Source organism: Aphelocoma coerulescens, chromosome 2, assembly GCF_041296385.1.
Source record: "Aphelocoma coerulescens isolate FSJ_1873_10779 chromosome 2, UR_Acoe_1.0, whole genome shotgun sequence".
NCBI lineage: Eukaryota > Metazoa > Chordata > Aves > Passeriformes > Corvidae > Aphelocoma > Aphelocoma coerulescens.
In genome coordinates, this window is record NC_091015.1 from 77,584,791 (window position 1) to 77,599,788 (window position 14,998).

General features: G+C 37.4%; 1 long non-coding RNA gene across 2 annotated transcripts; it reads right to left on the minus strand.

Annotated features, from left to right (window-relative positions):
* Positions 1-4,023: 4,023 nt before the first annotated feature.
* On the minus strand, positions 4,024-12,863 carry LOC138105784 (uncharacterized). 2 transcript variants are annotated; one of them, XR_011148686.1, is made up of 5 exons: positions 12,532-12,863; positions 12,179-12,230; positions 6,389-6,436; positions 4,841-4,941; positions 4,024-4,488 (listed from the first exon to the last, which is right to left on the minus strand). It is a non-coding gene; the product is annotated as an uncharacterized lncRNA (long non-coding RNA). The 2 variants fall into 2 exon arrangements; XR_011148685.1 differs by having other exon boundaries at positions 12,179-12,863.
* Positions 12,864-14,998: the final 2,135 nt, after the last annotated feature.

The window sequence follows — 14,998 nt, forward strand, 5'->3', positions numbered from 1 at the left end:
CCTTATCTAATCAGATTGAAGGACATCTTTTATTCTCCATGAAGAAGCATGACCACGATGCCTCAGAAGTAGTTTGAATCTTTTATATTTACATTTTCAGTTTGAGCAAGCGGAAAATAATAGGTTTAGCTTTTGTAATTCCCTACATACCTCCCAAAAACACTCCAGTTCTATTGTGACCACAGAAGTCCTTGCTTTCCAAATACAGGCATGTGTTAGATAAGCCTGGATAGAAACAGGACTAAAATGAGACCACAACATTCATTTTTATCTTTGACTCTTGGCACTGAAATGAGGGTCTAGAGAGATGCCACAAAGCCATTTTGAAAATAGTTTCCAGAGGACAAAGCTAAAATCTGTGTTTCATCGCACTTTTTCCTGCAGATAAAGATTTGTCCTAAAGTGTTTACAGATTGTAGAGGAAGCAGACATGCATTTTGCCTAAATATGCATGAAAAGATGATGGCAGACTGAGGAGCTGATCCTGTTATTCCAGTGTGCCGTACAGATTAACACAGAACACTCTGCATTTTTACTTGCATAAATATTTTGCCTGTCCTGTTGAGGTGACCCAGAGTAAGCAAAGGCCACAAAATGTGCTTTTTTCAGTGGGAGAGCATCTCTTGAGAAAATAACAACGTTTGCACTGCCAAAGATTACGACAAAAAAGAACTCACTCAAACAAAAAGACTCCCACACAACTCTAGTACTATTGGTACTCCTTTATAACAAGAGTTCTCTTGTGCAGAAATAGAAGACTGTCCTGTCACACATCCCAGGAACTGTGCACGATGCCTGTCTAGTTTAACATCCCAAAGACAACCACATGTAAGGAAGATATTGCACATCCCTGAATATTATGAAGGACTGCAGTGAAGACCAAGACCCAAATTACTGCTAACAAATCTGCTCCAGGAATGGCAGCCAGTGGTCAGAGGGAGGCGAAGCACCACTGACCTTGCCAGCACCTCTGCACAGAATTGCACCAGTTGTAAAGCATTGCAGGGAAAATGCCTGAGGTGAGTAGAGCTGCTCAAAGTACTTTGCAAAATGCAAAGTGTTATCATGGCCAGAACTTCCTGCAAAGCCACATTTCCGTTTTCTATTTTGCCAGAGCTGGGCTCAGGTACTCTACTCTAAACCAGACACGTGCACACAAGAAGGCTTTAAACAATTTACTTTTTGTAATATAAAAAAAAGTCTAAGCCTAAGAATAACTATGAAACTTATTTCTGTTTCAGCTCCATCCTAATTATTGCCTGCCTGTTTGTTGTCTGACTCTATGCAGCAAAGAATATGTAATGCAAGACATATTTGATGCATGTTTTTAGAATGTTGAAAAATTATGTTCACGTGTTTCAAAATCAGTTTTTACAGGCAGCATCCTGCATTCTTTCATGACAACTGCTATGGTTCATCAGTAGTGTGTCAGACCTCCTGTCACACTCAAATGAATTGACAAAAAATCCCATTACAAAATGCAGACAAGTGCAGTTTCTTCTTGCAATCATATTTTGTAAATATTAAATCCAGACTACGCAAAGTAAATTGTCAGCAATAATAATAAATTCAATAGAGAAACTTAATGGTTGTAACAGACTGCATTTGCGTTACAATTATGAATAATATTTTCCTAATTAATTCATAATTGTATACCACAATTCCCTTTTTCACTTTTCAGTGTTAAGCAGTAGCCCCATCTATCCCCACCCATGGCATATCAGTGAAAGAAACATAAGAACTGCATACTGAATCATATTTACACTTTGAGAAGTTATGGAACATTGTCTGAAACACACGTCTCAGGACCCAGAAACACCACCAGGTCTACTGGTTGAGATTTAGCCATAAATACTGAACATAAGATAACACAAGAAAGCGAGAGGACACTTTGCTAAAACAGCCTATTTGTTCCAACATTTAATAGTAATATTTTTCTGGTTTGAGAGTGCAAGAGCCTTCTATTACTACAAATAAGCCTTTTCCAGCAAACATCTTAGAGGAAAGAAAAGAAAAATCCTATAACTTCACATGGTAGCCAAAGTACACTGCAAGACTTACAGACACAGCCTTGATAAAATTCCCATCAGAGGCCTGCAGATTCAGGCAAAAACATTTAATGATGGAGACCACAGGAATCAGGGACTAAAAAGATGTACTAGATTACAAGAGCCAAGTCCCCCACAGACATGTCACAAGAAAGTGGGTGATCCACAATTTATCAATATGGAAAAGTTGTCAAAGATTGTGTCACAACAGCAAACAACAGTGAGGGTGAGGGGGCAAATCATTTAGAACATAAGTCAGAAACAGCCAACACTGAACCTAAAGTCGAGAGAGAGATTCCCACTTCAGGATTAGGTGGTCTCAAGATGTTCACACACCCAGCTCTAAATCAAAGCAAAGGCTCTTAAGTGACTTACAATTGTCCATGTTACTAGCAAAAATGTGGTCGAGGATACTAATATCTTAGAAAAGATTAAAAAATACTTAGCAGGTAGCGTAGTAAAAATAAGCAATAATAATAGACAATAAGTAGGAAATCATGTGAATGTACTCACAGGGTATCAAGCTATGATTATACACAGTACATAGAACAGTATCAACCTGTTCAATAACTAATTAGTCCTTATTGGGCAATGGTTAACTTATACTAATCATTTTATCAAATTTTCTTTATATGAAATGTGAATGAAAAAGTGCTGGTGGCAATCCTGGATATGAGAATAACTCAGTTAACAGGCTGACACAAAAATCCAAGGAAGATCTATGAAATAGGCAGTTGAGCATAAATTCCATGATGTAAGCCTATGAGTTTTCAATGCATTAATGCATTAGGATTGGTCAGCGGGGTCAATTTTATTTTTTTTCATTAAAAAAAATATTTGAGGATGCTTCACACCTAAAGAAAAAGTTCCAGCTAAACTCAAGATGTAAATAAAGTAATAGATTACAGGAACATCTTCCTGTGATTTAGAGATTAGTTACCAGTTTCCAGTTTAGGAAGAAATAGAACATGGGTCCAACAAACTAAACAAAGAAAATACATGACAGAAGCAAGTAAGGTAACAGAAAGGTGGGAAAATGTGCTAAATTATGTTAGCTAGCCAAAGCTAAAGATGATTATTAGGGGATTTAAAAGGACTCAAAGACTCTAGGGCACCGTGTTTTTGAAATTCAACACAGAAAAGGAATATTAATTTCTTTGGAAAGGAAAAAATTCTTTGTTTCACACATACAAAAGTAGCTACTGCATTGAAAAATAAAAGAAAACCTAAAACACTGCAACAATAAAAGGAAAACAATTTGCACAGTTGTGTGAAGGCATCTTACTCTTGACCACCTGCCTACATGAAAACTTACTACAGGTTCCATTTATGAAATATCAACAATGAAATAGTAACTTTTGAAAATTATTACGTTTCTTTGCTTCTAACAGTAACTTCATTATGATAAACTCCATCTTAAATAAAACATAGCAGTTAAAGAAAGGGCACAGAACTTAGTAGTGGTACTGAAAAACTTCCCAAGGAGTAGAAATAAGGAAGTTTAACACTATTCCATTGAAAGAACCACTGACAAGATTCAATGTAATGGGGAAAAGGATGGGTACGAAGAGGCAGTTGAGAGTGTAGCTACTGGCTTAGGGTAACTGTGACTCCCTTTCCACCAGTCTCAGGGAAATTCAATCTTCACTCCCAGTTTGTTCACACACAGGTGCTGGAGTCTGTTCTGCAGACACAAACATGTGCAGCTGCAGAGTGAGAAGTTTTATTCTTCCCTCTCTACCACGAACCCTTCCCAATACTTGGGGTTCACTGATGTGATATATGACTGCTGACAATCATAAATGGATAGTTTTCTATCCTAATCATTGCATTTTTGGGACAGTGTTTTATGAACAAACAGGCTTCTTTCATGTATACCATCCTCTGAAATACCTGAGCACACAGCGATTGACAGAAAAGATGTGGATATCTGTTTAGGTAATTATTTTATTATCTATTTCATAAACAGCATAACTATTATTAAGAAAATATTTATTGGCTATTGTTCAGAAAATATTATCTCTTAGTCTTCTACTACTATTTGAAACAATTCCCAAATTCATTAAGGTATCCTTATCCACAAAAACATTGAGGATTCAGAAATTCGGGAATTTCTGAACTAGCGTGATGTAAGGACCACAAGACCTGGGTCACAAACAAAGTCTTTTACTTCCAAAGCAAGCTTCTATTACTGTGGGCATCGATTCAAACGTTGCCTTAACAGGCAAGAAATGATGAGTGAGTTAACAGCACAGAATTGCCACGCTGAAAGACAAGGGGAACTGTTCAGTGCAGGTGCAAAATTCCGGGGGCTCGAGGCACATAATGTCAATTCTCATAAGTAATCATCTTCCAACACTGCTTATTATTTCAGGTGCTCCTCACTCTTTACATGGAAAACAGTTGTCATTATTTCGTCATCTGACCACTTTGGAGAGCTCTGTAGGATTTAGACAATGCTTTTAAAAAATTGCATGGATTATTGAATTAAACCAAATTGATTTGTTGGCTTGAAGGGGCGAGAAAAAGAGCCTTATTGCCATTACTCAGTAAGTTTCTTACAGATTGTTCACTAAACAAAAATTACAGGCTTTGTTTGCATGTTGTGTGACAAACTTGAAACTACAAGTGTTTACATGTGCTGCACGCATACACTTTGGGGTTTTAATAGCTGGTTGACAAGAGATTAAAGGCAGAAATATGGCATTTTATTAAAGCAAACATATCAGTATGCCTACCATGATAAAATGATCTAGTTTTCTTCAGACACAAAAGTTTCTGTTGAGTGATACCTTTGAAATTCCTTGAGGGCACCCTATTATTCACTTTCCTCAGCAGAGAGCAGCTGCAAATGGTCTCCAATTTTCAAAGAGTATTGCCTGGTCATTCTTTACTGTCAAAATGAAGAAGAGCATAAAAGTTAAGTCAATAAAGTAATATGAAATGCTTAATATAAAAATTCAAGAATGAATGATTAACCACTAAAAACTTACAGTAGCTATTTCAGCCAGGAAAAAAAATTAACATTTCCCTTGAAACCTATTAACACTCCTTGTAAACAATATTCTTTCTTGAAATATATGACCTTTCCTAATGCTCTCCATACACATGGCATTTTTCTTACATCCACTTTACCTTCACTGATATGCAGCTGAATTCCTCGGGAGAGGGTGTTTAGAGCCCCTTCCTCTGATGCATTGAAAAAAATGTATCCTTTGATTGCATTCCCCTTCACAAATACACCTAACCTTCAGCTTTAGATCTTAAAATCCTTTCCTCATCTGAGAGTCCTGTGGCCTGTTGTGGTTGTGACATGCCACCACCATTCCAGCCACAGTCAAGAGTCGAGCATAAAATCGATCTCACTCATTTGAGCCACTGGTATGTACAGCAGGTGAAATGACACTGCCCTGATGCATGTACCTGAACAGTACATTTTAAAGTCACACAATTATCTCAATTTCTTCTTCAAATGCTTACACGGAGCACTGCTTGTACAACCTTCTGCACAGGAAATATGATCCAATTTTTAGGAAGACAGCAATTCTCTCATTTCTGGGATTTCTTAGCCACCAGGTTTTCCCTAAAAGTGCTGAATGTGTGAACTATGTATTGTGCAGGTGACCCTGGGGAAAAAATGACATGGAAAATGCCAGTATTTTGCATTTGAGACTGACAGATGTATTGGTCTAAAACTACCAAAAGACGACTTTAGGAGTACACGCACAGGGTTAGAACCTGAGATTCCACAGGTTCCACAATCACAGTGCAAGCCAAAGCAGTGCTAAGGTAATCTGTAGCTTGCTAGAAGCAATTACATTATTAGAAAGTGATTGTCACAAAAATGATTCAAACAGTGATGGAATTGGGAGGTGCACAGTAGAGGTGAGCATCCATGATGTGTGAAGTCCCAATATTAAGTCTCCAGTTGAAAAAGATGTGAAAGGAAGGGCTGGCTTCCTATGGCTTACTCATGTACTGCCACTGGGGCTATGACGTCTTCATTTTCTCCTTCTTACTGGGATTTATGGAAAGAGACCAACAGGCCAATATTCTGTGCAAGGCAGCACATCACAGTGACACTGACTCCAGCAGACTTCTGGATTTCATGTCTACTGGACTTTGAAAGTAGTGTCTGACACAAGAAAACACACTTGCAGATCACTTCAGTTAGATCATCACCAGATGTGTGGGGGAGGCAACATTAGAGAAACACTGATTAGGAAAGTCAAGGTAACCATGGCTTGGAAAAATGAAACCAAAAATAATAAATAATACCACCAGTAAATTAAAATCCTTCCATTAGGAAAATACTCTCTAAAAAGCACAGCAGATCTCACCTCAGATAATGCAGATGACACAGACATCCACTTGTATTTGCAGCAATTCTAGAAGGACAAGTAATACAGGTTATAGGGAGTTAGTGGTATGCATCATTCAAGAGGATAACTTCATTATGACTTTAGGCACAGGCATCTTAATACAGATATAAAGACGAATACAGACATATCCTCATAAAATTTCAGGGCCCTTCAAGGCAGGCTGAACAGGGGTCTGAGCAACTGGGTCTAGTAGAAGGTTATGGCAGGGGTGCTGTAACTAGATGATCTTTAAGGTCCCTTCCAACCCAAAACATTCTGTGATTCTATGATTCTAAGTTTTCTGGTTATCTGGGAAACTGGAATTCCCACTTCACTAGCTGTTTGTGAAATAGACACAGAATCTGCGAGAAAAAAAAATGCATAAACCAGGGATCATAAGTCACACCTCAAAATGTAGTATTTGGAAAATTGCACTAAAACATTGGACTCTGTCATTACTGCATGGACTGAACCCACACCAAAATAATCACAAGTCTAATTTACATATATCCATAAAGAGCTTGAACAACTTCCCTGAAGTACTGTTCAAATGTATCTTCAAATAAAGGGAAGATGCATCTACATTTTTCACTGCACAACTAAAGGTGGCCAAAGGAATATCACCTCACACCAGGTCTACAGAAGTCAGTGAACTGAAGCAAACCCCACATTAACAGGCTAAAGCAAGGCCTTGTTTCCGTGTTACAAACCTTAATGCGAACTGTTAATAATTAGATGCTAAATAGATCTTCCAAGATCACAACTTAGAAAATAAAAAGCCACAAACATTAGTGATAGATATTGCATTTGAAGTCACATTTAAAACAAGGATAGTAAAATCTGCATCATAACTGGTGAATCCTTTGATCTAGTGCTGCAGTGTTACTTCATTTTCTCTAATAATCTTGGAAACACACACTTTACATATACTCTGATTTCAAATAGAAATAGTAGGAACATTGTATATTAAAAGCCTCAAAAGACTTTTCCACAAAGCTAGGAAAAAATTCAGTGGGGTGTTGAATTTAATATGAACATTTTCATCAAAGTAGTCTTAATTCAAAGAAACAAAAGTGAGGGTTGCTCAGACCGGCTTACACAAACCTGTTGAAAATCTTGTATCTCTGCTTAAACTAACATACTTTGTTAAGTCCCACTGAAATTTTTAGCTCTTAGATGAAAAAAATAAGTCTTAGTTTCTTCATTTTCCTGACAGGAATCTCAGTTTTCACTGTCTGACATCATTAAAGAGTGCCACTCCCTCCAAAGAATGATTAAGACCACATAGTTTAGACCCTTATTTCTGGTTGCCCTGATAAATTTCTTTATCAGCTGGCCTTAGTGAGAACCGCAATGACCGGTCATAGGCCACTCAATCATTCCAGATTTCTTGTTGCAGTAAGAAATTAAACTCACCTGTGAAGTAGACACCCAATTAGAGTAAGTGGGATTGCATCATATGCATAGTAAAAGAGTGAGCAGCTCAGACATATGTACTGCTTAAACTTCACAAAATTTAGTAAAGCTTTAAAGTTGGAGGTCATTGAAACCACTGCACACAGATGGGCACTTGCAAGAGAGGAAGCCCCAAAAGTAAGACACAGGATGTGGTAGGCAGCAAATAGACAAAACACTCTAACAAAAAGCAAGACAGGTTTAGAAGTGGTGTGTGGTAATAATAAATTACATATAGTCTTGGAATGGAATAAGTATTAGAAACTTGCTAATGAAGTTATATGAAAGTTTAAAGGCAAAACAGAGATTGAGGATCAGATACATCTGAATAAAAATAGATGTGGATGGTGTAGACCTGTACATTTGAGCTCACTGTCCAAGGACCCTCTTATATAAACAGTGGTTATCTAGACATGAAATAGCAGCACAATTCCAGAAAAACACATCTCGTCTTGGTTCTTACTGTAATTTTTTCTCCTTATACAGTATAGTAGAAAAGAAGTGCCAGCACACTGTTATGACAAAATAAGTGTGCTCAAAAGTTGCTTTCATACCTTATCTTCTTGAAGATGTTCTAAACACCATCTACACTGAATAAAATGTAAGACTAGAAGTTGTTGTTAATCAACCTTTTCTGAAAACTTCTAACTCAGACTTCCTTCTCCCAGAAGAAATGTATTGGTCAGGCATGAATACCCAGGATCATTTTGATTGTTTTAAATGCAGGATTTTTTTTTTCTAGATGAAGCTTCTGTGAGTTCTAGCTAAAAACTAAATTACATCCCTTAAAACTTATTATTGGCATCTAATTTGTGCTCATGAATTAAATTCCTAAAGGTCATTTTCCTTATAAAGGAGCATTATAGAAATAGAAGAAAAATGTTAAAAGTCTGTTGTGACATATTTTTATGATTTCCTGTGATAAACAGCAGAAACCTTCTATACTTGGATCATATTCCACTGCCAATCAGGCCACGTCCATCAGTGAAAACAACAGCACTAATTTGACCGTTGTCTAAACAAAAATGGAGTTGTCACAGAACACTTCAGAGCATTTATTATTATTAGACATTTACTGCAAGCAAACTACACTCCCCAGTTCCCTCTCTGTATAGTTACTGTTGTTTGGCAGGTGGCCACCATCAAGACTGGTCAGAGTATGAACAGCTCCAGCACATTTGGGCATTCTACTTTACTCTTTTTGATGGCACACCTTTATAATCGCTTTGCCTCGTAGACATGTACCATTGGGTGTAATTCTAAAACCCCAAACCTAAGAGCAATGAGTGAACTTTTCTCAGTTATAAACCAGTCTCATGGGTTTAGAGGATATGGTCAGACCCATGAATTCAGCAGGTGTAGCAGCAGTAGGGACACTGCACTGCAGCAGATGCTACAGATGTCAAGGCACTCCTGCATAACTAATAGCAGAAGCCCCATAAGAATTTTTTAGGATGCTAGTAAAATTTTCCTAAAACATTTTTGTAGCTGAGACAGTACAGTTCAATTTTGACGAGTGGCATTTTAGCTTGTCTTCCTCTATGTATTCATTTGTGATTTATATTCTTTGCCTCTGCAATAAATTATGGGGCCCAATTCAGGAGGAACAGGACTGTACTCAATGGAAAGTCACAGTTCTAACATACACTTGAGATGAGAAGCAAATCTCTAAGACACAGAAAACACCAGATCCTGAATCACACTAACCTTAAGCACAGCCTATTGCATTCCATTTTTATGGTACCTCCCTGCCACAGCAAAAGCACTCATAATGTGAAAGAGCTTCTACAAAATGAAATAATCTCAGGAGGAGGCACAATTCTACTCAGTGACATTTTATTCTAAGCTTTCTTCAATCAGCCTCATAAAGCATAGGATAAACTCCTTCTTTTCCATGAATATTCCATTCACAGCCTTTTGTAGAAAATCATTGAGAGCCGTCCTGATAGAGGGTGACATCTTGATCTCACATTGACACATAACATTGCATCCCATCTTCTCATATCATAAATGAGGCTGCATTCCACAGTCTCTGAATTCTTTCAAGACAGCTCAGCAATCTACGAGTGAAAGGTAGGATAAATTATTACAGGAGACTTCTCAGCATGGCTGTTCTAAATCAAATGCTGTCAAATAATTTTTAACTTTCTTTGATCTGCACTCAATCTCTGTGTTCTTTGCTGACCCATAGCACAGACTCTCCTTGACTTCCACTCCTTTCTTTTTCAGTCTCTTTGCTCATAAACTTTTATTTTCCCTTTTTTTTATCATGTACATGCAGAAATATATAAAAAAAACCCTAGATCAAATGACTTGGTGATTTTTATTTTATAGTTGCTTGGAAAAAACCCCACCAACCTAGTAAGTGTGGTAGGAACCTAAAAAGAAATGAGAAAAAGACAGGAAGTTAAATAATCTTGCAAGAAGGAAAAATACAATATTTTGGTCTGAGAAAGTATTCTCCCTAAGGTGTTTTATGGTTATAAGAGGCACATCACACAAACTCTGTATCTCCTGGCTCCTACAATATATTTTATAGGAGCAACAACTACAACTAAAAAGCTGGACAGAGAGGAGAATTGGGCAGGCAGGAAAATAAAAAAAAAAAAAAATAGGAGTATTAATGAAGAAAACTAAATGAGAGCTAAACGGGAAGCAATATAGACATAGAGTAAGACAAATTAAAAAGGAAATTATGTGGATTAAGAAATAGCATAGTAAAATTAAACACATGAATCCACAGTAAATGCTGATAGCATTGATTGTGATTGCTACTGAAATGGCACCTAGGGACTCCAGTGCAGGGTCTCGTTGCATTACCTTCTGCATTACATTGTATGAACAAACTCCAGGCATGAAAGACACTCAACTGTCTTGCCAGGGTGTAATAGATGAATATGTGGACAGAGATAGAGAGGACACAAGGTAAGAGTAGGTAAAGACACCATCAGTCTGAAATGTCACACTCTTCTGTTTATTTTCAGGAGAAATATGGAGCCTAGTCCATATGCCCTGAACAGAACTACTGTTCAGCTTTGCACTCCTTATACCTGAGCAGCTTCACACGTACTCCGAGACCCAGGAAAAGCAAACGTACTTAATTCCCTTACCAGTTCCTAAACACCTCTTTTGTAACACCTGGATTTTCAAGTGCCCCATCTGTGGTAGCAGAGCATCGTCACTGCTATGCACTGACTCTTGATTAACTGAAGCCATGAGAATTTTTTGGTTTGGGACATGCCCTCTTCTCCAATTCTCAAAAAGTGCAACGCAAAATATCAGAACTAGAACAGTTCTTTGTTTTGCACTAGAGCAGGTAGAACATACAAGCAAGAATTTGTCCAACCTCCTTAAAAGTTTCCACTGGCAAAGGCTGCATAACCTGCCATTCCAGGGACTAACTTAGTTACAGCTAGAATGTCCCTCCTAATATCAGTCATTTTTGTTGATAAATGAACAAACTGTTTCCTGACATGACTTTGCTGGTCCTGGAGATGTGTCCTTGATACATCAAAAAACTTCTTTGAGTCTCTGCAAATTTCTTTTTCTCTGGAAAACAAAAGAAACTCCATTTTTAAAAAGGTTTTCCTTGGTGAGTTCTACATCACAAACCTTTTCTTTTTTTGTGCACTACCTGTTAGACTTCTCTTGAACACCCCACAGCCTGTCCATATTTATTCCTAAAATATAATTCCTAGAACTGGGCAAAAGCTCTTCCAATTGAATGACAAAGATGGTACAGGTATCTGACCTTATATTAAAGTGTGTTATAAAAGTTCATTCTTGATACTAAACACAGGCATGAACTATCCCAATTAAATTCTGTTTAAATGCCAACCCAACTACAGAGCATCCTCAACAGCACCTCACCCTGCTACTGAAACCATGTTCCAAACTCTCATTGCTCACTGCTCTTAATACCAATTTAACTCCATCATGAAGTTACAGGGAATTTGCAGGACAGGCAGAGATGGCAACTCTAATTTCTTTTTAACAAACAATCATACATGAGAGCCATGACAAAGGAGGAATAGCTGCTATTTTACATTAAAGAGGGTGGTTGGATGCAGATACACCCTAATAGCTTGACTGAAAAGTTACTAAAAAGGACAGATTTGGCAGCTGGGTTGTTTTCAATGGCCAGTGCATAACAGAGTCTCAAAGAGACCTGGACTACATCAGCTATGAGAACATATGTGAACTGTACCTTTAAGAATTGCTCATACCCTTTTGTTACATGAACAAGCATCTTGAGGCTTCAGTCAGCAGAAAACACAGAAATCTATAAGAAGAGTTTTCATAGTCCAGACTTACTTCCTTTCACAGTTTTCATCTCTTCCAACTTGCCCCAGGAAAGTTACAGCTACTGTTAAAGCAATGAAGTTACCATTGTTCAGCTTTGCACTGCTTAAACCTGAGCAGCTACTGGAGTTCATATTTTGTTTTCCATATTTCTCCTTTTATGCATTCAAATTCAAATTGACAAATGCCTTTGTATATAATTTTAAACCCTCCCCATCTCTAATGCATCAGTATCTTGTTACATTGCCTTTGATTTCATTGCTTGCAATGCTACTATCAGCAGCATGGAATTGCCAAGGCACTAAGCAGCCCAATTTTTCTTTAATTTCTCAGAAAATTGACAGCTTTATGAACTCTCTCTTTACCTATGCCCCATAAACATGTCAGGCTGTGGAAAACCATTCTAATTAAATCCCGAGGGATTGCAATGGAAGATTATAGCATCTTGGCAGGTTATTAAAAAACAGTTGTTCATATATACACAAATATCTGTACTAGAAGCTAGCATTTGACAGAACAGCCAAAGAATTAACCCCACTGGCAACTCCAAATAATGCTCACCAAAAAAGCCCGAAATAACAACAACAAAAACCACCACCACCAAACAAAAAGCAACAAACCACTGAAAACCAACACTAGCCCATAAACCACGAGCAAAAGAACCCAAGCCAACCAAAAAGGCCAAGGAAGAACAACCAAGTTAATTAAAATGGAAGTGGGCAGGGACAAAGGGGGGAGGTGCCTTTGTAGCTGATTCCTTTCCAGTAGCTGCTAATTCAAACTGTCATCTGCAATCATCACCTTTCATCCTTGATTACGAGCATCTGATATAAAAGAAAGAAGAAAAACACTTGTAAGGCCCATAGACATGGCCCTGCTGACTCCATAGCCTCGAAGTAAGTATATTAGGGTGGATGGATAATGCAAATCATTCCATTCAGCATAATACTCCTTCTGTCTGCTCTGATCATCCAAGGGAACACATAAGAACTTCTGATGGTAAAATGTTTGTTAGAGGCCAGTGTGTGTCCTTCCCAACAACCTCCTCAAATAATGATGCCTTTGAGAGTAATGCTTGTTGCCCCTGCTCTTGCACCTGAAAGAAGCTGTCCAAGCTCTCACCTCAGCAACAGATAATCAGGATTTAAATACTGAGGAATTTCTGGGAGGCTGTACAGAAATTTTATATTGTAACCTGTGTCTGACTTTTTGCAAATGAACATTTGCATTGTGAAAGCAACTTCCAAAATGCTATTTTGTTGAGAGAGCCTCTTGAGCCACAGTTACAACACGCAACTCTCGTCTCTCCCCTAGGCCTGCTATCTTCAAGGAGAACAGCCTTGTTACCTGAGAGGAGGAAGGGAAAGGGAACAAATTAAATGTTATTGCACCAAAGATAGCTATGAAGAAACAAGTATAGCATCACTGAGCCAGCTGTGTAGTGGGTTTTGCAACTAACTGGACTTCTGAGGAGTTATAAATTATTTTAGTATTTACTTTTTTGAAACATGTTCTGGTGTCAGCAAATATAATCTGTCATGCAAATGTTTAGTACATCACTACTTAGATTTTATGGTGTTCCATGTTTATGTGAATAGAATTTCAATCAACATCAAGTATGAGAAATATCCAAGACTTAAAATCCTCAAAGACTGACACACAAAGATGCACTGATTTCACGGTCTCTGAGATGACAGAGAATCACACTTAGAGGATTCCAAGTTTTTATCCGAAGAAAACTATTTTAGTTGCACTTTACATAAAAGGAGCTTTAAAATTAACCTGCTACTCCAACAATGCATGTGTGAAACACCAAAAAATCTGTGTATCAAACTGAAAGCCAAATGAATAAAGAACTTACGCAGAGGTACCTGAGTATAGCACCAGATTGACTCAAGTCAACAAACTCAGAATTAAATATATCTGGTATCATCTTTTTGTTGATAAAAATCACAGTGCTACCAATGACAGTGAAGAATCAAGTAAAGATAAGAATTAAAAGTTACATTTTTGAAGTGTGTAGGACCTGAGAGATGACTTTTTCTCCCTGCCATTTACTTGATTTATTCACTCAAATAAAATACATAAGATATACCACACCTTGTCTATTACTCGGCTAGGAAATTATTACGTAATTTAAAAAAATACAAAAACCTTCTCCAATGTTCACACAGTACATTAAAGGTACAGGATGGCTACTGGCTGCATTCCTGCCTTACGGGACATCAGGGCTTTATTGTTCTGCCACTATGAGGAAATACATTAACAGATAATGACAAGTAGAATAAATATTGAAATTTGAACCCTGATAAGGGTTTTTTTTTTTTGGATAGGTGAATTTATATTCTAAATCACCTAACAGCTTTCAACAAAGTGCCAGTCTTCCTGTTATTGGTTTAATTTAAAAAGGGGATTACTTTCTTACTCTTACTGGAAAAAATATGACAGAGTATCTGTTTGACTGTGAACAAGGACACTTTCAATGTGATAGGGACATTTTCCTCCACAAATTAATACCTTTAATTTTGAAAGCTATTCTATCAGCCTATAGTTTTTATTCATGGTTTGGCTTGTGTCATGCTCAGAAACTTCATGATAAAAATGCATAGATCAAACTATTTGAAGAGAGAAAAAACAAGACAGAAACCATGCTTGTCCTTCATTAAAAAAAAAAATAAAAGCTAATCTGCTTTCTACTTACACAAGTCCATTTTATTCAAGATGAAATGGAGTTTTTACATGTTTAGATAAATAATTTTATTTTTAGGGTACTCACGGTAAGTGGTAAAAGTCTATAACTACCATAGTAAAATGGTGAAAGTCTATAGCTGA